Source organism: Bos grunniens, chromosome 20 (genome assembly GCF_055505025.1).
Source record: "Bos grunniens cultivar Pamir isolate PY7600 chromosome 20, Bosgru_T2T1.0, whole genome shotgun sequence".
Lineage (NCBI taxonomy): Eukaryota > Metazoa > Chordata > Mammalia > Artiodactyla > Bovidae > Bos > Bos grunniens.
Window position 1 is genome coordinate 40,320,423 of NC_141184.1, and position 22,059 is coordinate 40,342,481.

Genomic DNA, 22,059 nt, shown 5'->3' on the forward strand with positions numbered 1-22,059 from the left:
GCTGAGCGTGGCGTTAGCACTTCTTTCTGCAAACCCTAAACGCTCCCAGACTCACCTGAAGGAGCTGTCACGGTGGTTTGCTAGAAAACCCCGTTCTGTTAGGAAGATTACCGGGTCTCCCAAGGACACGGAAACCCTTTTTATCAAGAGGCTGGAGCGACTCAGCACGCAGCGGGAGTTGATGGGAGCCGTGCCGCCTCTTGCCATCCATGCTCCAGGAGCGCTCCTCTTTGCGGCAGGGCTAACCCTCCCCCTGCTCCAGTGTATACGTTGGGTGTCCCCGCGCCGCGCGCCCCCAGCCCCCCCCCCGCCCCTCCCCCCCGCCCACCTCCTTTCAGCCCCTCCTTCCCGGCTGCCATAGAAACCTGCCTACAAGGTCCAGGCCCTCGTCCGGGTGCCCCTCCGGCCTCCCCTTCCCCGCCTCCCCCGGGCCAGCCCCCAGCTCCGGATTGGTCCTTCGGGAAACGCTGCGGGGCGCCTGAGTCCCTTCTGCGGAGCCCCGGCCGGGCCGGTGGGCGGGGTCTGCCACTGCCGCCCCTGACAGCTCCCGAGCCTTCGGCGCGGCCACTGCGCTCTGACACCCACGCACCGCCCGCGCCCGAGCCCACCACCCAAAGAGCCCGGCCGGGCGCCGCGCAGCCGAGCCCGCGAGCGGAGCTCGCCACCAAGGTAAGCGAAGGCCGCGGGGCTCGCAGCCGGCACCCCACCCGGCCGCCCCTTCCTCCGCCAGCCTGCCGACTTGGGTGCTGAGCAGGGACGCCTCTCCTCTCCGGAACCCCAGGGCAAAGAGAGACCCAACTCCCGGCGAGGGTGGGCGAATTGGGGTCAGGAGAGGATTAGCGCTCTTTAGGGGCGCCCCCTCCGAGGCCCATCGCGCCTGGGAGGCGAGAGCGTTGGAGGCGGAGGCCGGGGTGCGCCGGCGCGAGCAGCCTGCCGGTGCCCGAGGGCGTGAGCCCGGGGTGTGCTCGCCTGTGTCCCCGGGTCCCAGCTGGGTGCGGACATCCAGGTCTGTGCGCGCACCCCCAGCCTCACCCCGCGCACCCCAGCTGCGCGCCACCGGTGCCCCCGGGCGCGAGCCCGGAGCAGCAGAGTTTGAATCCAGTGCCAGGGACCTGCGTGACCCCGGCGGGCAGTGGGCAGTGAAGGGCACTGACAGGGAACGGCGGTGGTCCAGAGGAGTGGACCCTCCATCCCACCCCACGCCACGACGCGCCCTAAAGAAAGACGCTCCTTTGGAAAGACTGTACAAGTAAAGAAGAGCCTGTCTCTTCTTCCCTGAGGTCCCTTCAGGAATATTAGGAGCCCGAGGATTCGGCGACACGACTTGGAAAGGATCGCAACAGGGCTTTTAAAATGCCGTTTCGGATCAGCTCTGTGTGCCTGACCCAGGATCTGTGCAGATGGAGAGGTCAAGGCACCCGATAAAGGTGCTCTTAGCCCCAGTAAGGGCAGCGGAGATGTAGCCATCTGCACTTTTTTCTTCCCGGCTCTCCCCCTCCTCCTCCGTCCCTTCCCGGCTCTTCTCCCCACCCCCTCCCGATTTTCGTCCTCCCGACTTTATTAGACAAGAGGGCTCTCTGTTAGACCCACCCTCCCCCACCCCCTTTCTCACTCCGTTTCAAACCCAGAGCGAAGGAACCACATTTTAAGCTCTCACCCGTGCAATTCAGACAAGTTTGGAAGTTAAACAAATCGCCTTTGCACTCGAGGCCGCGGGAATCCAGAAGGGAAACAAACAAAACCAGACCGAAGGATCGATTCCAAGGTTAAGTCAAAAGATTGCAAAGGGGACTCTAAAACAAGTATTTGTTTATGGCAATATGATTTTTTTTAATGTTTGTAAATATGTATCACTCAAGCTTGCATCATCAGTATTCAATGTGATTCACAGAAGAGCTTCAAAAGATGGTTTCTGTTAGTGTTGCAAAAGCACTTCTAATTTTGGTTGCCATGGTAACTGGAGAAGTCGCCCGGCACTGTTGAGAGGCTGCCTGGATGGAATCGGGAACCGTTCTTGAGGAGACCTCCCCAAGCCCCCTCATGTTACCATGGTAATAATAATTGAGCCTAGAAGATACTTGTTTCTTTAGGGTACTGAAGGCCCGAGGCATGTTGTTGTTGTTTAATTTTACCTTTGCAGAGTTTGCAGTTTGTGAAAAAGATCTTCCCTCGCAGACAACTGAGAGTAAACAGTGCCCTCAGCCAATTGGTCCTGCGGGCCCAGCTCTCTTCCCACAGTTCAGCTGCCCTAAGGAAGGGAGACCGAGAACAGTGTTTGATGCGAAAGGAATCCTGGCCTGTGACCAGATCTCTCTCCCCATTTAGCATGAAATTTGGACTCCTAATTAGCTTTCTAATTAGGAGGTGGAGGAATGCGAGAGGAAAGGCCAGAAAGAGGCTAATAGGGAAAAAGTCCAACTCTCCACGGACTGGTGCTTTGTATGCTGTTGAATTTGCCTAGTAAAGCCCTCATAGGTTTATTTTTGGCTTGACCACTGTTAAGTGGTAAGCCTGGAAAAACCTTCAGAGAGGTCTCCTTCTGTGCTAGGGGAAAACGTGGATTGATATTTAGTTTGAGGTGTGTGCTCTTTTCTAATAACAACTGCATTTAGAATAAAGGCAGTTTTGTATAAAACCTAAATTTTCCAGTAATAACTACAGATAGGCCATAGAGCCCTTTATGCTGTTGGTTTGGCCTTAGATTTTCAGTTTAAAAGGTTTAATTTGGGCAGAGTAATGGTCCCATTCAAATACTTTTATTAGTACATGTTCATGTCTTTAAAGGACCCTAATTCTTTACACATTCACAAGTCCTAAGCATTGAAACCTATAAATTAAATTTACATATTGATAGCATATGATTGGAAATTTTGAAAGCCAGTCCTTAGACTTACAGTTTTTTGTTTTTTTTTTAAAGAACATGGAGCTTCCCTGGTGGTCCAGTGGCTAAGACTCTGTAAAGCAGGGATCTGGGGTTTGATCCCTGGTCAGGGAACTAGATCCCACATGTCCCAACTAAGAGCCCATGCAGCCAAATAAATATTAAAAAATTTTTTTAATTAAAAAAAAAACTTGTTTTAATAGGTTAGTGTTTTCAGCCAAATATCTAGTTCCATTTTGAGAAACTTAAAAATTAAAATATAATGTGAAAATCCAACTGCATTCTTTGAATCTCATTATAGTATTACTCTAAGGACTAAAGACTCTTAATTCATTTGCTAATTTTCTTTCAGTTGTTGAAATGACAACTAAAATTAGTTTATAAAATGAGTCTCATTCTATGTTTTCATTTTCCATGGTCATTGTAGAAAAAGTTCTCTAGAATTGAAGTTATAAATTTCAAGAAAAGAAGAAAATAGTCAAAGTTCTTAGGATGACAGTGTCTACAACTTGAATTAAGCAGATCACAGTTCTTAAATTACTTTTTCTCAAGAACTTCAAAGATAGCTCAATCGTTGTCATATAGCATCCTGAGGAATATTAACCAGTTTTATGGATAGGCAAATTGTGTTCAAAAAACTCAAGTCATTTCAGGTACCTACTTGGAAAATTAAGAAATGAAACCTAAAACCACCTGGCATGTCTAGGAATATGAGTACCAGGTAGGACTCAGAGAAAATCTAGGTGAGAAGAGAGATAAGGTACAGAGGCAGGAAGAATTTGGGATTAAGAGAAAAATAAAACAGTAGGCGAAAAAGAGTCTTAAATGAGAAGAAAACTCACAGATTAAAGGGAAGGGAGTAAAAAGAAAAAAAAAAACATAGTGTAATGGGAGCTATACAGAAAAACAAAAAAACACAAGTTGGGGAACAGGAAGCTAAAACAAACTCTATTCTTTGCCTTTCACGGAGAACGGAGAACCTGATACTTTTCAAGAAAGCTCTGGCTGTCCTATTTAGCCAAATTCTCCAATTTAGAGGCTCTCTGGTAGGACTGAAAGTGGACCAAAATTCACTTCCAGTGGTATGGACTTCCCATCTTCTGGCTAGACTCCTTCTTCTCAACCCTTCAGCCACCAAGAAAGCTTTCTACTCTGCGTTGGCTGGATCATTTAGTTGAGTCATTCTTAACTATAAGTTGCAAGCTTCACTTTTAAAAACTGCTCCAGTTGTTATCAGCCGAGTGCATTCATCTATAATTTTATGGACTAAAGCATGTTAAAAGATTCTAACAAAAAACAGTCCCTCTCTTGGGTTACGATTGCTCTGCTCTTTCTTAGCTGTTTGATCACATCCTTCCCTAGTTGGAAATAATTCTCTTATGTGGCTGGTCCTTGAGTTATCAATTTTAGACAGAATCTATACACTTTCTTTTATTACCGGGGAGGATATAACTCTCTTACTCCTCCCCTCCAACTTCCCCTTCCTCCCTTTTTGCAACACAGTTGGTGGGAAAAAATCAGCCAGAGCACCCTTAGTATAATCCTTTATTTGCAAATGCCAGGCAGGGGAATGCTCCAGAGAGGGAAGGAGGACTGGATGTTTCCTAGGACTCCAGCCAGAGCAGCCAAAGTTCAGTTAATTTCAGAAATAGTTAGGGAGTTTGGGATCAACATGTACACACTGCTATATTTGAAATGGATAACCAACAAGGACCTACTGTATAGCGCAGGGAACTCTACTCAGTGTTATGTGGCAGCCTGGATGGGAGGTGAGTTTAGGGGAGAATGAATAGATGTATGTGTATGGCTGAGTCCCTTTGCTCTTCACCTGAAACTATCACTGTTAACTGGCTGTACTCCAATATAAAATTAAAAAGTTAAAAAAAAATGAAAGGAAATAATTGGTCAAGGATAGAAAATGGAGGAATTGCTCTTTCAAATTGGTAGCCATTATTTGAGTTAAATGGGTTTTCTGCAGCGGAGTGGGAAGGAAGAGTCGGGGCCTAATATCTTGTGCTGGGATGGTGAGAAGGGAGGGTGCAGGAGGAAAGACCTTGCACACGTCTCCGTGCAAAGTTCTGCCCTATTAGTGCTTCTCACAAGAGACATCACAATGTTAATTATATCAACATTGCATCTGCATGATAATGACTGTGTAATTATTTTTCACTGGAGCCGGGTTGTGGACTGTGGATGTATTTCTTTTTCTGTACAACTCTTGGGGAAAATAGTTTTTCGTTTGTTTGCTTTTTAGAGTCTACCACCATTTATTCTAGTGGCTCTTTAAAATGCCTCTCCTTGGTTTTTTTTCACACAATGAAATACATCTGCCAATCCTCTTCCTTCTGGGCCCCACCCCAGCCCTCTGAACGGACCCCCCAGTTCTCCAGTCTGAACAGTTTTCTGATGGCCGGGACATATAGGGGCCTTCTGAGACTTCTCTTCACCCCGCTTCTATGTTGAGTCCCTGTTCTCTTGTCTCCTTCTTTCTTGGTTTATGCTTTCCATTTTATAAAGCATCTGTTTTGCTATAAATAGCTTCTTAAAGGGGAGTATAGGAATTAAATTTGGGGGACTTTGCATGTCTAGAAAAGTCCGTTTCACTCTCACACTTAATTGATGGTTTGTCTGTGTATAGGATTCTCGGCTGGAAATTCATTCCCGCAAATTTCCGAAGGCACTGATTTATTCTTTTCCAGCTTCCAGTGTTTCTGAAAGTTCAGTGCCATCATGGTGCTAGATTCTTGGCATGAGATCTATTTTTTCTGTCTGGAACCTTGTGGGATTCTCTCATTTTTTAAATGAAATTTCATTGAGCATAGATTCACTTTCTCTGGGTTATGTTCGTCTACCTGGTGGAGCCAGGAAACACATCCTGCACTTTCAGGGAAGTAATGATGTAGACATACTTGGAAATTACTCCATTTTATTGGTTTCTTTTCCTTATCATGTGTTGACTATTGTTAATTGTATCAACTCAGGATTTTTAGCTTTATATACATTGGTTGCTGTCCTTTGGAATCATGCATGCTGCCAGACCAGCTTCTCTGTTCTCACCACTTTTTGTCTTTCAGAAACTGATCTCTAGTGTCAATCACATAGAATCATATCCTTAACTTTACTAATAATTTTGGTGCTTTTTGGGCATTTGCTTTGTGTACATATTGGTTTAAAGATGTTAATCTAAGCACAAAGACAGCAAATTTGTTATAGGATGTGAAGGCCAAGTCTAAAATGCTGGTACAGCTTTCAAACGTTTCATGTAAATTATTGGTAATTTGCAGAGTAGGTATCTCTCTCGAATGTAGACTTGCACGCCTTCACATTTTACAGTGGAGGAAACCAATCCAGAGATGTTTAGCATGGAGTCATTTCTCCTGACTCATTACTTATTCTTTCACCCTGTCTCCTCCCTCTCCTTGGTTACTTTGTCTTATATTTCTTTTTGTTTTCATTTCTTAATCTTTTTAAAAAATAATAATTAATTGATTTTTGGCTGTGCTGGGTCTTTGTTGCTGCGTGGGCTTTTCTCTGGTTGCGGCAAGTGAGGGCTCATTTCCCTAGTTCTCTAGTGCAGCTGTCTAGTTGCTGTGTGGGGCTTCTCATTGTGGTGGTTTGTCTTGTTGAGCATGGGCTCCAGGTGTGCGGGCTTTAGTACTTGTGGCACATGGGCTCAATAGTTGCAGCTCCCCAGCTCTAGAGCCCAGGCTCGATAGTTGTGGCAGTCAGGCTTGGTTACTCCATAGCGTGTGGGGTCGTCCCAGACCAGGGATTGAACCCATGTCTCCTGCATTGGCAGGTGGATCCTTTACTGCTGAGCCACCAGGGAGGCCCTCTATTTCTTAATATTATTTTCTTTAGCTTTAAGGAAACATAATTCCTTACTATAAGACATTATAAAATATGTATTCAAAAGCAGCACATATTACAGAAGCAGCAAGTAATAGCGGTTAAGTCTAATTCTGGAACCAGCCTACTGGGTTTGAATCCTGTTTCTGTGACTTAATGTGTGACCTTGGGTGCATTATTTGACTACTTTTTGCCTCAGTTTGGGGACCTATAGTAATGCACCAACCTTCTCACATAGTTGTGAGAATTAAATGAGTTGATTCATGTGAAGTTCTTAGAATGGTGCCTGGCATACAATAAATATCAATGTCATTAGTATTATTGTCAAAAGTACAGAAATAAATGTTAAAAGAAATAATCTATTATTCTGTCTCTACTACCATCAATAATTCCCACTAGAGAGATGACTGTGGTTAACATTTCAGAGGGTTGGTTGCTTTTTGGTAGTTAAAGCAAAAAAAAAAAAAAAAGGAATGTTGTAGGTACAATTTTATTGTTTATTTTTCCACTTTATAGTTTGAGCTTTTTTCCCATATCATTGATTATTCGGTATTCTTCTGGGTGGTATTGATATATTGGCTTCCTGTATTCATCCTAACATAGAGCCTTACAAATTAGGTTCTTCATAAGAACCACCTGACTGGGAAGCCAATTCTTCCTTCTGGACCCCTTCGGGTTTAGAACAGGTGTAGAGAGGGGTCTTCCCATCATGAATTTGAGAAGACCCTGTTATAATGAAGACAGGCCTTCTCTTTCTCTACACAATGAAAGTATTCTGGAGATGGCACCTGAAGAGTGTGCATAAGAACAGAGTGATGGTGGGATTCGTATGAAAAGATTACGGGGGAGGAGGGGGAGGGCTGGGGGAGAACCAGATGGCAGTGGTGGGTGACACTCAGTGGGGCCATCACCTGTGGACGTGTGGGTCTCCCCACCCACACAGCAGAGACCACATGGAATGTGGATCTGATATTTTGAATTTTCCTTGGAACCTCAGCAATTCCATGAGGCTGGGAAGCCAATGAAAAGGCTTCTGTGTACAGATACATCCTGAAAGCTGGAGCTGCTTTGATCTCCTGGGAGAGCTGACGTGACTTGGCCTCTTCCCAGGACATGACAGTCACCAGCCCGCTGCAGCCACACAGGACCTGTGTGGCCAGAAACAGCCAATCTAGCAATGTCTCCAGAATTTTGGAATTGAGCCTTGAGCAGCCCAGTGAAGATCCATACCTCTTGAGAGCGCTCCATTAAACCCTGAGACAAATGGATGTTAGTGGGTTTGTGTTCTGTCATGTCACAGGTACTACAGAGTTACTATCTTCCCAGGAGGAGGCAGAGAGGTTCTTCAGAGGATTGTGGGCTGGGTATCTGGCTTTGGGTGGAGAGAGATAGAAGGTGATACAGAAGGTGAGGAGGGAAGCTTCTGTCTTGCCTAAACTCAAGCTTCCTTAAGAGTCATCCTCTCTGTTTAGCACATCATATCCATGTGAGAACCAGTCTGTGTGCTTTGGTGACTACTCTTTGCCAAGAAAAGTAAAAAAGATTTACCAAAACCACAAAATGAGTGACATGGTTAATATCTGTAGGAAACGGGATGCAGTGAGTTTTAAAGGTTAGTATATTGCAGTGCAAAGTCAGTAGACTCTTGGTTTAAAGCTGTTTGTCTTGTTGCTGAAATGTTCAGTGAGAGTGGAAAATGGGTGACTTTTGGTTCAATGAGATTGTTTGGTTGAAAGTTGTCCATCAGAACAGAGACTAAAATTCAAATACAGACTATTACTCCCATTCTTGGGTAGTAAGATATGCTTTGATCATATTTAATTATGGAAAAAATTTAAAAACCTTTTAAAGTTCTCTGAACTTCTAGTTCAGACAAACATGTCTTGGACACAAGCAAACACCAGTTCTTGTAGCAGACAATGAGGTACAGATTTTCCCACCCTTCACATTGCCTCAAGTCCATTTACAAACAACAAAACATATTCACTTTCTATTGCCCTGACCTACATTTTCTTATTTTAGCACTTGCTGAATCACAGGGGCAGGTTCTTTCAGGCCAAATCTCCTTCAGGTTTTCCCTGAACATGGCGCATACCGCCTGTGCTCTCTGGGTCCCATCCTTCCTGTACAAATGTCTAGCCCAGTGCTTTGAACGTTGTATTTAGTTATCTATTTATGTATTCACCTTGCCCCCTAGCTGATGATTTAATCACATCCACGTGACTCTTGGGGAGGGACCTCATACCACTGGTTTAAAGTAGGCAGGCCCTTAAAAACAGTCTACTGAACTGGACACTTCAGTTCAATTACAGGATTGTTATTGGGGGAATATTCCCCAGTGGAGGAAGAGTGTAGCAACCTCACATTGCTTAGGTGAGAGCAAGAAAAGGGCTTCCCAGGTGGTGCTAGTGGGGAAGAACCCGCCTGCCAATGCAGGAAACATGGGTTGGATCCCTGGGTTGGGAAGGAAACGGCAACCCACTCCAGTATTCTTGCCTGGGAAATCCCCACGGACAGAGGAGCCTGGTGGGCTGCAGTCCATGGGATCGAAAAGAGTCAGACAGGACTGAGCACGAGTGAGAGTGTAAGGAAGTGGGGGAGAATGATCTCTTCTTCAACCTCACCCTTTCCTGGAGCATCTGTTCTGTGAGGGCACCCTGTGACACACACAGCTCCTGCTCACAAGACCAGGGAAGCCGGAGCACCTGTGGTTTGCACAGCTGAAGCACAGGCTCTGAGGTCAGAAAAGCCTGGACTCTGATGCTTATTGCCGGTATGACTTTAGAAAAGTTACCATGTTCTTTTGAAGTTCCTGAAAAATGAGGAAAACTGCAGGCACCTTTCAGGGCTGCTGTAAGGATGGAAGAAAGTATATACAGACGGCTTCTGACTTAGGATTTCTCGACTTTATGATGGTGTGGAAGTGACACACGTTCAGTAGAAACCAGACCTCCAGTTTTGAATTGTAATCTTTTCACAGGCCAGTGAAAAGATGCGCATACTCTCTCATGATGCCAGGCAGGGGCAGCAAGCTGCAGCTCCCAGGCAGGCACACAGTCACAAGGGCAAACCATTGCAATCCTTATAGCCATTCTCTGCACAGTCCACCTTCTGTTTTTCACTTTTGGTACAGTGACCAATCAGTTGCATAGGCTATTCAACACTTTATTATAAAATAGTCTTCGTATTAAGTGATCTTGCTGACTGTAGGTCCCCAGTGGTGTTAGTAGTAAGGAACCTGCCTGCCAGTGCAGGAGATGTAAGAGACGACAGTTCGATCCCTGGATCAGGAAGAACCCCTGGAGGAGGGCACGGCAACCCACTCCAATATTCTTGCCTGGAGAATCCCATGGATAATGGAGCCTGGCAGGCGACAATCCATAGGGTTGCAGAGTTGGACACGACTACAGCAACTGAGCAGGTATGCACACAGGTTAATGTAAGTGATTAAAACATGTTTAAGGTAGGTGAGGCTAAGCTATTATTTCAGCTAAAAAAAGTTTATTTTTCTCGCAGAAGGGCAGTTCTAGATGGACGTATGTGTCTATTCAGGCTGTCATAACAAAATGCCATAGACGTGGGGACTTAAGTGCCAGAAATGAATTTTCTCATGGTTCTGGAGCCTGGAAGTCTGAGATCAAGGTGGCAGGCTGGTTGGGTTCTGCTGAAAGTGCCCTTCTTGGCTTCTTGCTGTGCCATCACATGGGAGGGAGGGAGAGAAAAAGGCAACACTCTCTGATCTCTTATTAGGACACTATACCCATCATGAGGGCCCCACCCTTATGACCTCATCTAAACCTAATTGTGGGCTTCCCAGGTGGCTCAGTGGTAAAGAATCTGCCTGCAGTGCAGAAGATGGGGGTTTGATCCCTGGGTGGGGAAGATCCCTGGAGAAGAGAATGGCAACCCATTCCAATATTCTTGCCTGGAGAATCCCATAGATGGAGAACCCCGGTGGGCTATGGTCCATGGGGCTACAGAAGAGTTGGACACAACTTGGAGACTAAACAACAACAGATGGTTGGATGGTATCACTGACTCAAGGGACACGAGTTTGAGCAAGCTCCCAGAGATGGCGAGGGACAGGGAACCTGGTGTGCTGCAGTCCATCGGGGCACAGAGTCAGACACAACTTAGCAACTGAAAAACAACTCCAGGGGATTTTCCCAGCCCAGGGATCGAACCCGCATCTCTTGCATCTCCTGCATTGGCAGGTGGACGCTTTACCGCTGAGCCAGTGGGGAAGCCCTCACCACTGACTAACAGGACAACCGTATGTCCCAGGTGGTCATGGGAAGCCCTGGTTTGCACCTCCTGTCCCAGAGTGGTTATTACTATCACCCCCTGCAACTCTCAAAAGTGTCTTGATTTGAATGACAAATTCTATGTCTCCCTACTTATTGAGCACTTGTTATTTATTATAGATTCTCATTAAACAGTAGTTATTAATAAGGGGGATAGACTACAACTATAGATAAATAACACTCCAAGATTTCACATAATGTTCTAACTGCAATTCACTGGTCTTATTGCTTTGACAGTCTGTGGCTGGCTGTTCTTCAACTCCACCCCTCCACTCCCATGTTTGTATGACTTCCTTTCTAAAAGGCATCCCTTATGTTTTGCAACTATACTTGACTATCAGTTTGAATTTTGAAAGGAAAGACTTAGAATCGAGATAATTTACATGTTCAAACATCCCAACTAGTTTTTGATTAAGTTTTCCCTTGGGAAATATTATGTTACCAAGTAGATGAATATATTAGTATCCCAATATCACACTGCTACTTTAAGGAGTACCCATGTCATCAGATCAGATCAGTCGCTCAGTCGTGTCCGACTCTTTGCGACCCCATGAATCGCAGCATGCCAGGCCTCCCTGTCCATCACCAACTCCCGGAGTTCACTCAGACTCACGTCCATCGAGTCAGTGATGCCATCCAGCCATCTCATCCTCTGTCGTCCCCTTCTCCTCTTGCCCCCAATCCCTCCCAGCATCAGTCTTTTCCAATGAGTCAACTCTTCGCATGAGGTGGCCAAAGTACTGGAGTTTCAGCTTTAGCATCATTCCTTCCAAAGAAATCCCAGGATTGATCTCCTTCAGAATGGACTGGTTGGATCTCCTTGCAGTCCAAGGGACTCTCAAGAGTCTTCTCCAACACCACACTTCAAAAGCATCAATTCTTTGGCACTCAGTCTTCTTCACAGTCCAACTCTCACATCCATACATGACCACAGGAAAAACCATAGCCTTGACTAGATGAACCTTTGTTGGCAAAGTAATGTCTCTGCTTTTGAATATGCTATCTAGGTTGGTCATAACTTTCCTTCCAAGGAGTAAGCGTCTTTTAATTTCATGGCTGCAGTCGCCATCTGTAGTGATTTTGGAGCCCAGAAAAATAAAGTCTGACACTGTTTCCACTGTTTCCCCATCTATTTCCCATGAAGTGATGGGACCTGATGCCATGATCTTTGTTTTCTGAATGTTGAGCTTTAAGCCAACTTTTTCACTCTCCACTTTCACTTTCATCAACAGGCTTTTTAGTTCCTCTTCACTCTGCCATAAGGGTGGTGTCATCTGCATATCTGAGGCTCTTGATATTTCTCCTGGCAATCTTGATTCCAGCTTGTGTTTCTTCCAGTCCAGCGTTTCTCATGATGTCCTCTGCATAGAAGTTAAATAATCAGGGTGACAATATGCAGCCTTGACGTACTCCTTTTCCTATTTGGAACAAGTCTGTTGTTCCATGTCCAGTTCTAACTGTTGCTTCCTGACCTGCATACAAATTTCTCAAGAGGCAGGTCAGGTGGTCTGGTATTCCCATCTCTTTCAGAATTTTCCACAGTTGATTGTGATCCACACAGTCAAAGGCTTTGGCATAGTCAATAAAGCAGCAATAGATGCCTTTCTGGAACTCTCTTGCGTTTCCCATGATCCAGCAGATGTTGGCACTTTGATCTCTGGTTCCTCTGCCTTTTCTAAAACCAGCTTGAACATCAGGAAGTTCACGGTTCACATATTGCTGAAGCCATGCTTGGAGAATTTTGAGCATTACTTTACCAGCGTGTGAGATGAGTGCAATTGTGCAGTAGTTTGAGCATTCTTTGGCATCGTCCTTCTTTGGGATTGGAATGAAAACTGACTTTTTCCAGTCCTGTGGCCACTGCTGAGTTTTCCAAATTTGCTGGCATATTGAGTGCAGCACTTTCACAGCATCATCTTTCAGGATTTGGAATAGCTCCACTGGAATTCCATCACCTCCACTGGCTTTGTTCGTAGTGACGCTTTCTAAGGCCCACCTGACTTCACATTCCAGGAGGTCTGGCTCTGGGTCAGTTAAGTTACCTATGGAAATGGTAACGCTGGACTGATGTCTTCAAGGCACCAAGGACTCCTATTCCTGACCCACTCCATGCTGCCGTCCCTCACCACCCGTAATGTGGTTTGGAATTATTTTTAGGAATTTTTCTTCCTTGGAGAAGATAACTCCCTAGAGAGTTATCATCTCTACCTTCTCTGCTAACTTCTCTTCCCCATTCATGAAAACTCATTTATTTTTATGAAATCTTCCTCAGGTAAGATTTTTGTTTCCTCAGCTTTTTACTTATCAGAAGATAGTATCATCTGCTGAGTACTTCCTAATTGAGCAAACTGATGGAAATACTGAGAAAGATTCCTCCCCGTTTCATGCCCAGGACAACTCATTGCCTTTTTGGAAAGTTGCATAAAACTCGGCACTTCTGTGGCTGTTCTGAATGACTCATATGTAACAGTTTTGCAGATACCTCTTTTAGAAGGTACAAAAGATGTTTGCTCACCTGAAATTTGGAAATGAGAGCAAATGTACCAATTTACAGCGTGAAAATGAAACAAGTGTGTTTGTATGTATGTGTTACCGAATACGATTCAATATACCATTTTAAGCATACTCATACAGAAAACCAAAAAATTGAACTTTGCTAAGGAAATTTATGACCAACCTAGATAGCATATTCAAAAGCAGAGACATTACTTTGCCAACAAAGGTCTGTCTAGTCAAGGCTCTGTGGTCATGTATGGATGTGAGAGTTGGACTATAAAGAAAGCTGAGCGCCGAAGAATTGATGCTTTTGAACTGTGGTGTTGGAGAAGACTCTCAAGAGTCCCTTGGACTGCAAGGAGATCCAACCAGTCCATCCTAAAGGAGATCAGCCCTGGGATTTCTTTGGAAGGAATGATGCTAAAGGTGAAACTCCAATACTTTGGCCACCTCATGCGAAGAGTTGACTCATTGGAAAAGACCCTGATGCTGGGAGGGATTGGGGGCAGGAGAAGAGGGGGATGACAGAGGATGAGATGGCTGGATGGCATCACCAACTCGATGGACATGAGTTTGGGTGAACTCCGGCAGTTGGTGATGGACAGGGAGGCCTAGCGTGCTGCAATTCATGGGGTCGCAAAGAGTCAGACACGACTGAGCGACTGAACTGAACTGAACTTTATAGATTCATTTGGGGATGAGTGTACATGTTTTTGATAGTGAGTATTCTCTTATTAATGTGGTATTTTTTTCTCATTTGTTAGGTATTTTTTAATATTCTCCAATAAATTTCCATAATTTTCTTAATTTATGTCTCTCTAACCTCCTTTGTTAGATTGATTCTTAGGTATCTCACAAATTTTACTGCTACTCATATGAATGGAACATGTTTTATTATACTTCCTTGTTATTATAAGATCATTATTGGTGAATTCAAATGTTATTGAATTTGCAGCAATATTGTCTCCTGCAATGCTGTTAAACTTACTTATTAGTTTTAATAGTTTATGAATAGAGTCTCTAGGATTTTCAGTGTTTAAAATCTTTGTATAGAGAACAGGCTTGTGGACACAGTGGGGGAAGGAGAGGGTGGGACAAGTTGAGAGAGTAGCATGGAAAAAATTACATTACCGTATGTAAAGTAGATAGCCAGTGGAAATTTGCTGTAATATGCGGGGAACTCAAACTAACACTGTGACAACCTAGAAGGGTGGGATGGGGTGAGAAGTGGGAGGAGGGAGGTTCAAGAGGGAGGAGACATGTATGCCTATGGCTGATTCAAGTTGATGTAGGTCAGAAACCAACATGATATTGTAAAGCAATTATCCTCCAATTAAAAATAAATAAAAAATTTTAAAAAGAACAGCAAGAGAGAAGGTCTAAAAAGAAAAACCTTTGCAAATCAGAACAGTTTTGTTTATTTTCAGTATTTAGTTCTTGTCTTCTTTCATTGGCTAGATGCTTCAATAAATATTGAATAGAAGCAGTGTTAGATGGTTCAGATAGTAAAGCGTCTGCCTACAATGCAGGAGACCTGGGTTCGATCCCTGGGTCGGGAAGATTCCCTGGAGAAGGAAATGGCAACCCACTCCAGTACTCTTGCCCAGAAAATCCCATGGACAGAGGAGCCTAGTGCAAGCTACTGCCCATGGGGTCGCAAAGAGTCGGACACGACTGAGTGACTTCACTTTCGCTTTCAGTGTTAGCAGGCAGTTTTGTCTTCTTTATGATTTTGTAGGGAATGCTTCTAATATTTCTTCATTTAAAAAGATGTTTGCTATAGGGTTTTGGTAGATAGCCTTTAACTTGGTTGAGCAAGTTCCCCTCCGTACCTAGTTTGCTAACAATTTTATTGATAATGAGTGTACATTTTTATAGAATGCTTTTTCTGCACCTGCTGAGATTTTTTTTTCTCCTTTAATTGATTCATGTGTTAAATATACACATCTATAATTAAGCCATGCTCACATTCTTGGGGGAAGTTTTAGTCAATCACATTTTTATAAATACACTGCCAGATTTGATTTAGTACTGTGTGTTTTACAGTTTTGATATTTATGTTAGGGAGTGAAACTGGCTTGTAATTTTGCTTTTTTGTTCAGTCTGCTAAGCTTACAACAGATATTCTATTCCAAGATGGCCTGAGCTATGATCTAACTTAAAGTATAGCTTGTTTCTTCTCTGGTGTATACATATACAGCAAATATTGCTGTGCATTCTTATTTATTTATAGCTGTCTTTGAGGCACTTCACTTGGACTTGTTCAGCAATAATAATAATCATTATGAATTATTGTTTGCTTTTTTTCTGGGTAGGTTGTCATCCAATAGCATAGGGCTATCTAGAGTTTCATCAGGTCAGTTTAGATCCTTATGTCGTTGGGAACAAAGGATACTTTCATTTGTGTTTGTACTGTCACTGATATTCATCAGGGTCAATGGTTTATTAAAAAGGAAAGCACTTTGAAGACTCTTCCTTAGGGAGGGAAGCTCAAGAGGGAGGAGATACATATATATAATTATGACTGATTTGCTTTGATATAGGGCAGAGACCACCACAACATTGTAAAGCAATCACCCTCCAATAAAAAGAAAGACTCTTCCTTTCTGATTCTCCTGCCTGCTTTTGCAGCTGTCTCTGGCCCAGACCCAAGCTTGGACCTCAGGGCAGTGGCCTGTTCCTCTGTAGTGACCCTGCGTGGAGGAATGGAATCAGGAGGGCCTGGGGCCCAGGCTGACCCTGACACTCACTTGCTCTCTGAGTTTGGACAAATTGCACAACCTGTGTGCGTGTGTGCTCAGTCGCTTAGTCATGTCCAACTCTTTTCGACCCCTTGGACTAGACTGCAGACTGCCAGGCTCCTCTGTCAGTTGAATTTTACAGGCAAGAATACTGTAGTGGATGGCTATTTCCTCTTCCAGGGGATCTTCCTGACCCAGGGATCGAACCTGCTTCTCCTGTGTCTCCTGCATCAGCAGGTGGATTCTTTACCACTGAGCCACCTGGGAAGTTCCACCCAACCTCTGTAAACCTTAAGTATTTCATCAGTGCAATGAGAATTTTAGTATCTGTCTTACGGTGTCAGTCATAATGACTAATCAATAATATAAGCGACACAGTGTTGGTATATAATAAATGCTTAATAAAATTAGCTTTTAGTATACCTTCTCTGTTGTAGCAAATAAAATGCTAGTAAGACTGTGCTGACACCAACTAAAAGTATGACCGCTTCTAAACAACCTTCCAAAAGTACCATTAGTTTATGGTTTACGCTGCTGTGCTGCTAAGTCGCTTCAGTCGTGTCCAACTCTGTGCGACCCCATAGACGGCAGCCCACCAGGCTCCCCGTCCCTGGGATTCTCCAGGCAAGAACACTGGAGTGGGTTGCCATTTCCTTCTCCAATGCATGAAAGTGAAAAGTGAAAGTGAAGTTGCTCAGTCATATCCAATTCTTCCCGACCCCATGGACTGCAGCCTATCAGGCTCCTCTGTCCATGGGATTTCCCAGGCAAGAGTACTGGAGTGGGTTGCCATTGGTTTATAGGTTTATATTAAATACATCACCTTTTATATATATTATGTTTTAAGTCTTTATTTTTAAAGCAAATATTTATTTGGTGCCTACCACATCCTAGGACTGGATGCTGGGGAATATTGAGGATACAAGGTAAACAAGCAGCAGAGGTCAGTCTAGAAAGGCCAAACATAATTAGAATATGAGCTGATAAGGGATCAGATATGAGATATCAAGATAGACTATCAGGATGGGATCTGAAAGTATCAAGAAATGAATTTCAGGGACTTCCCTGGTGGTCCAGTGGTTAAGAATCCACCTTCCAGTGCAGGGGACCCAGGTTCAATCGCTGGTGGGGAAGTAAGATCCCATGTGCCAGTGGACAACTAAGCCCACACGCTACAGCTACCGAGCCAGCGCTTGCTCTTGAGTAACTAGGAACCAACACACGGGGACACATGTGCGCCCGTGGCGGCTTCATGGCGAGGTATGGCAGAAACCACCACAATATTGTCAAGGAGTTAGCCTCCAATTAAAATAAATTAATTAATTTTCAAAAAAGAACCAACACAGCCAAATAAGTAAATATTAGAATAATTATTTGGGCCTTCCTGGTGGTTCAGTTGGTAAAGAATCTGTCTGCAGTCCAGGAGGCCACCCGCAATATAGTAGACCTGGGTTTGATCCCTGAGAAGGGGAAAGATCCTCTTGAGAAGGAAAATTTGTAATAATATTAAATGAATATTTAAAAAAAAATAAATGAATTTTAGAGGGCAGAACAGCTAGTTCTGTCTGGTCTAACACCGAGAAGGTGGTATTTCAGCAGGGTCCTGAAGACTGAGTGAGACAAGGAGCAAGTGTGCTCCAGTCAGGGCAGCTGGGTTCGTCAGGCTTCCTGGGCATGAAAGGATGTTTTCCGATAGGAAAGGTACAGATGTAGGAATAAAGTGCATGATAGATTCAGGTCTCAGAACTCCCTTCCGGGCTGCATAGTTAACTGTGAGTCTTCGGCCTTAGGGCGAGGGAGGAGGATTGCCTTGGAATGCTGGGAAAACACTGACCCTCCCGTGTCCCAGCGGTGGGATTTAATTCACTGCTAATTAGTGTTGGTGTTGGCTTCCCCAGGGAAGGGTAAACACAGAGACGGCAAGGAGCAGGGAGAAGGGCAGAAGCAAGTGCATGGGTGTGTGTGTTTGCAGAACCATTTTGGAGGAACTGAGGAATGCAGAGAAGGTCTTGAAAATAGAGCAGGGATTAGTCCTCATGCTTTAAAAGACAACAAAATCTGCTGGAGGCTACTAACGAGTCACACTCTTAAAATAAAAATGAAGGGAGGTGGAGCCTTCTTGTTCTGTGATACTTTTTAACCTCGGTAGCCTTCCAAAGGGAAGCCATAATCAGGCTGTTTTTATTGTCTGTGGGCAGGAGCAAGCCTTGGTCTGTAAACACTGGATCCTTCCAATTCAAATAGCCTTCTATGGAATGTCTACCCACATTTGAGGTGTACTTCACTGGGAACCTTAGAATGCTCTGCAGAAGCAATGGGGCATCTCGTCAAACCCACAAGGTTTCAGAAATTTTCCAGCCAGAGGTGCTCGGGTTAGGGGCACTTGTAACAAACCTGCTCTTGTTTTAGTAGACAGCCTTGAGAGAGTTTTGGTTTTTTGGTTTGGTTGTCTTTTTGAATTTTTACCATATTTTTCTTCATGATACAACAGTTGTTTGTGGTGAGGTTTTTGTTTTTTAGCCAGAGAAGGATGTCTGTGAGATAAATATCTATTTTTGTATCTTCCAGGATCCACACTACCTTTTAAAGTATCTGTGTGATTCAAGTCAATTCAGCTAGCATTTATGGACTCCTGCTGGGTACTGGGTGCCCAGAACCTTGAAATTAGTAAGAATGAGGACCTACTCCATAGAAACCCAGATTCTGGTTGGGAGGACAAATGTGTACCCAAGTAACTCAAACATCAGACAGGATTTGAAGATGTTGAGAATGTTGGAGTTCATGGGGAAAACCAGAGAAGGAGCTAAGCTCTTGCTTGGAGTATGAGAAGGAGAAGAGAAGGAAAAGAATGGGAAGACAATGGAATTTAATCTAGATTTGAATGTGTAGAATTTCAACTATTAGGTGGCTGAAATAAGAAAAGCAGTGAAATTTATCTCTTGTAAAATGAGAATTTAAAATAATTTTCTGCTTATCAATAGAAGAAACCTGTTTTAATTCATTTACTCATGTTTACTCCACAAACATGCATAGAGTACCTATGATGTGCCAGGCATTCTTTAGAGATAGAGATGAGATAGACCATCTCTGCTCACAGCTCCTTCATAGTCTAAAGGTGGACAGAGATGTGTGCACAGTGACACCACAGATATACACAGAGGAATGCATGAAATACTCTGAGAGCACTGTGGACATAAGGGATTCGAGGATGGGCTTTCCTGTGGGTACAGTGGTTAAGACTCCATGCTCCCAATACAGCGGCCCTGGGTTCAATCCCTGGTCAGGGAACTAGATCCCACACATTGTAACTAAGAGTTCATATGCTGCAACTAAGACCCATGCAGCCAAAATAAGTAAATTATTTTTAAAAAGAAAGTCAAGGAAGACTTCAAGGAAGGATAGTGTTTTGCAGGTTTGATGGTGAGTGGGTCATAGAAACAGTTCATGTAAAGGGCATGTCATATGCAAAGGCAGAGGAGCACGAAGCAGCCTGGGATGTTTATGGGATCTTGGGTATTTTGGTATGTCTCAGGCTTCGGGCTTCCCTGGGGGCTCAGGTGGTAAAGAATCTTCCTGCAATGCAGGAGACCCAGCTTCAATCCCTGAGTTGGGAAGATCCCCTGGAGGAGGAAATGGCAACCCATTCTAGTATTCTTGTCTGGAAAATCCCATGGATGGAGAAGCCTGGCAGGCTACGGTTTGGGGTCATAAAGAGTCAGATATGACTGAGTGACTAACACACATAGGGGAGGAAGAGTTTAGCTGGATCTGGAAATTAAATGATAAAAACAGATTAACAGGAAAAAAGATACACATTTATTTACTATATACTTTACGTGACATGGGAGCCTTGATAAGGAAATGAAGACCTGAAGAAACAGATCTAAATGTTTTATGCTGGATTTGATGACAAGTGGACAGTCATGGAGGAATGTGATAGGCTGAGGAGTAGAGTTGAGTGTAGTTAACTTAGCAAGACCTGTTTGTTAGGATTCTTCTTTAAGTCCTTTTGTCTTCAGAGATAAGGCTGCTCCTTTCCTCCAGATATAGGGAGGGCTGTCTCACATGAGGGTTGTCTCACATGTTTCAGGGAAGAAAGCTAGAGTGACCCTCCTGCTGAAAATACTAGGGTGCCATATTTTGGGGTAGCTTGTCCTGAACCCCATCAGGGTATATGGAGGGGGACAAATGAGAGGGAGCCTGGGAGATGAGAAATGAGGCTGGAAATAAAATCAAGACCGAGACCTTGCAGAGTTTTCTGTACCTTGCAATGGAGATTGAATTTTGTCCTATAGTCATTTTAATAAAGGACTTTAAATGGGAAAGTAATATTTGCATTTTAGAAAGATCCTGCCGGTAGTTTGCTGAGAATAAAGTTGAACTGGGTAAGATGGGAAGTAGAAAAGCCTGCTAGAAGACTGTTTCAGCCAAGTAGCTACTAGGGGGATTAAGACCTGTAAAGGCCATCACCCTCATTATCTCCTACATGCAATTCAAAATTTAAGCAGAGACTCAGCAGTAAAGAGTCTGTCTGCAGTGCCAGAGACCCAGGTTCAATCCCTGAATCAGGAAGATCCCCTGGAGAAGGGCATGGCAACCCATTCCAATATTCTAGCCTGGAGAATCCCATGGAAAGAGGAACCTGGCGGTCTACAGTCCATGGGGTCACGAAGAGTTGGACACGACTGAGTGACTAACACTCTCACTTTCAACCGTAAAATAAGAAAACCCAAGTTCTGACTTTTCTTATGATGATTGTTTAGATGCATTGAAAAAAATACGTCAAATATAAAAGTATCTTAAGACTTCTATTGCATCTTCAGTGCCCTGGTCTGCTGATGCCCTAAAGCATGTGCGTCTCTATGAATTATGAGATCCAGCCCTGCCCTGAAGAAATGGTGGTCAGGATGATAGGTTGATTAAAGAATTGGGGTGGTTTAAAGTGGGAGGATGGACAGGATTGTGTGACTGGGTTCAGGGAAGAAAGAAGCCAGGGATGGCTCTGAGATTTCTTTTATACACACACACACTCACATTTTTTTAAATTTATTAGTTGATATTTTTGGCTGTGCTGGGTCTTTGTTGCTGCACAGGTTTTTCTCTAATTTCTGTACACAGGCTGCTTATTGCAGTGACTTCTCTTGTCGTGGAGCACGGGCTCTAGGTGCGTGGTCTTCAGTATTTGCATCCCTGGGCTCAGTAGTTGCCGCTCCTCGTATCCAGAGCACAGGTTCAGTAGTTGTGGCATACGGGCTTAGTTGGTCCATGGCAAGTGGGATCTTCCCGAATTAGGGATGGAACCTGTGTCTCCTGCACTGGCAGGTGGATTCTGGATTCTTTACCACTGAGCCACCAGGGAAGCCTGGCACTGAGATGTCTGACTAGGTTGGCAGAGTGGTGACCATGGATATCTACCATTCATCACTCCTGACATTTGGCAGAGGACCCTCCCAGCAGGCACGCCTCCAGCATCTGTTCTCTCTGCAGAGTTCCTCCATCCTTTGCGCTTAGTCCAGACTCCCATGGGTATTTTAAAATGCGCTCTTCTGAGGGCCCCCAATAAATTCTTCACAAACTTTAAAATCCTCAGGGTCAGATTTAGCCTCTGACATAACTTCTGTCTCAGCACAGCTCTGTCATGAGGCTCCTGACTCAACCTTGGCTCAGACAGGAGGGCGCAGCAGGGACCCCCATTTCTTTCTCCCATCTCTTGTCCTCTCCTTGTAGGTGGCTCCTCTGAGCACAGGTAACCCTGTTTCCTTGTTCACTCTGGGACTGTGACCCGGTG

At 44.3% G+C, this 22,059-nt stretch overlaps 1 protein-coding gene across 1 annotated transcript in view; it reads left to right on the forward strand.

Moving 5' to 3' along the window:
• Positions 1-331: 331 nt before the first annotated feature.
• Positions 332-22,059, forward strand: part of NIM1K (NIM1 serine/threonine protein kinase) — a 78,106-nt gene continuing 56,378 nt past the window's right edge. Inside the window, exon 1 of the mRNA XM_086361632.1 lies at positions 332-669. The gene's annotated coding sequence lies outside the window, so the exon portion shown is untranslated. The remainder of the gene's footprint in view (positions 670-22,059) is intronic.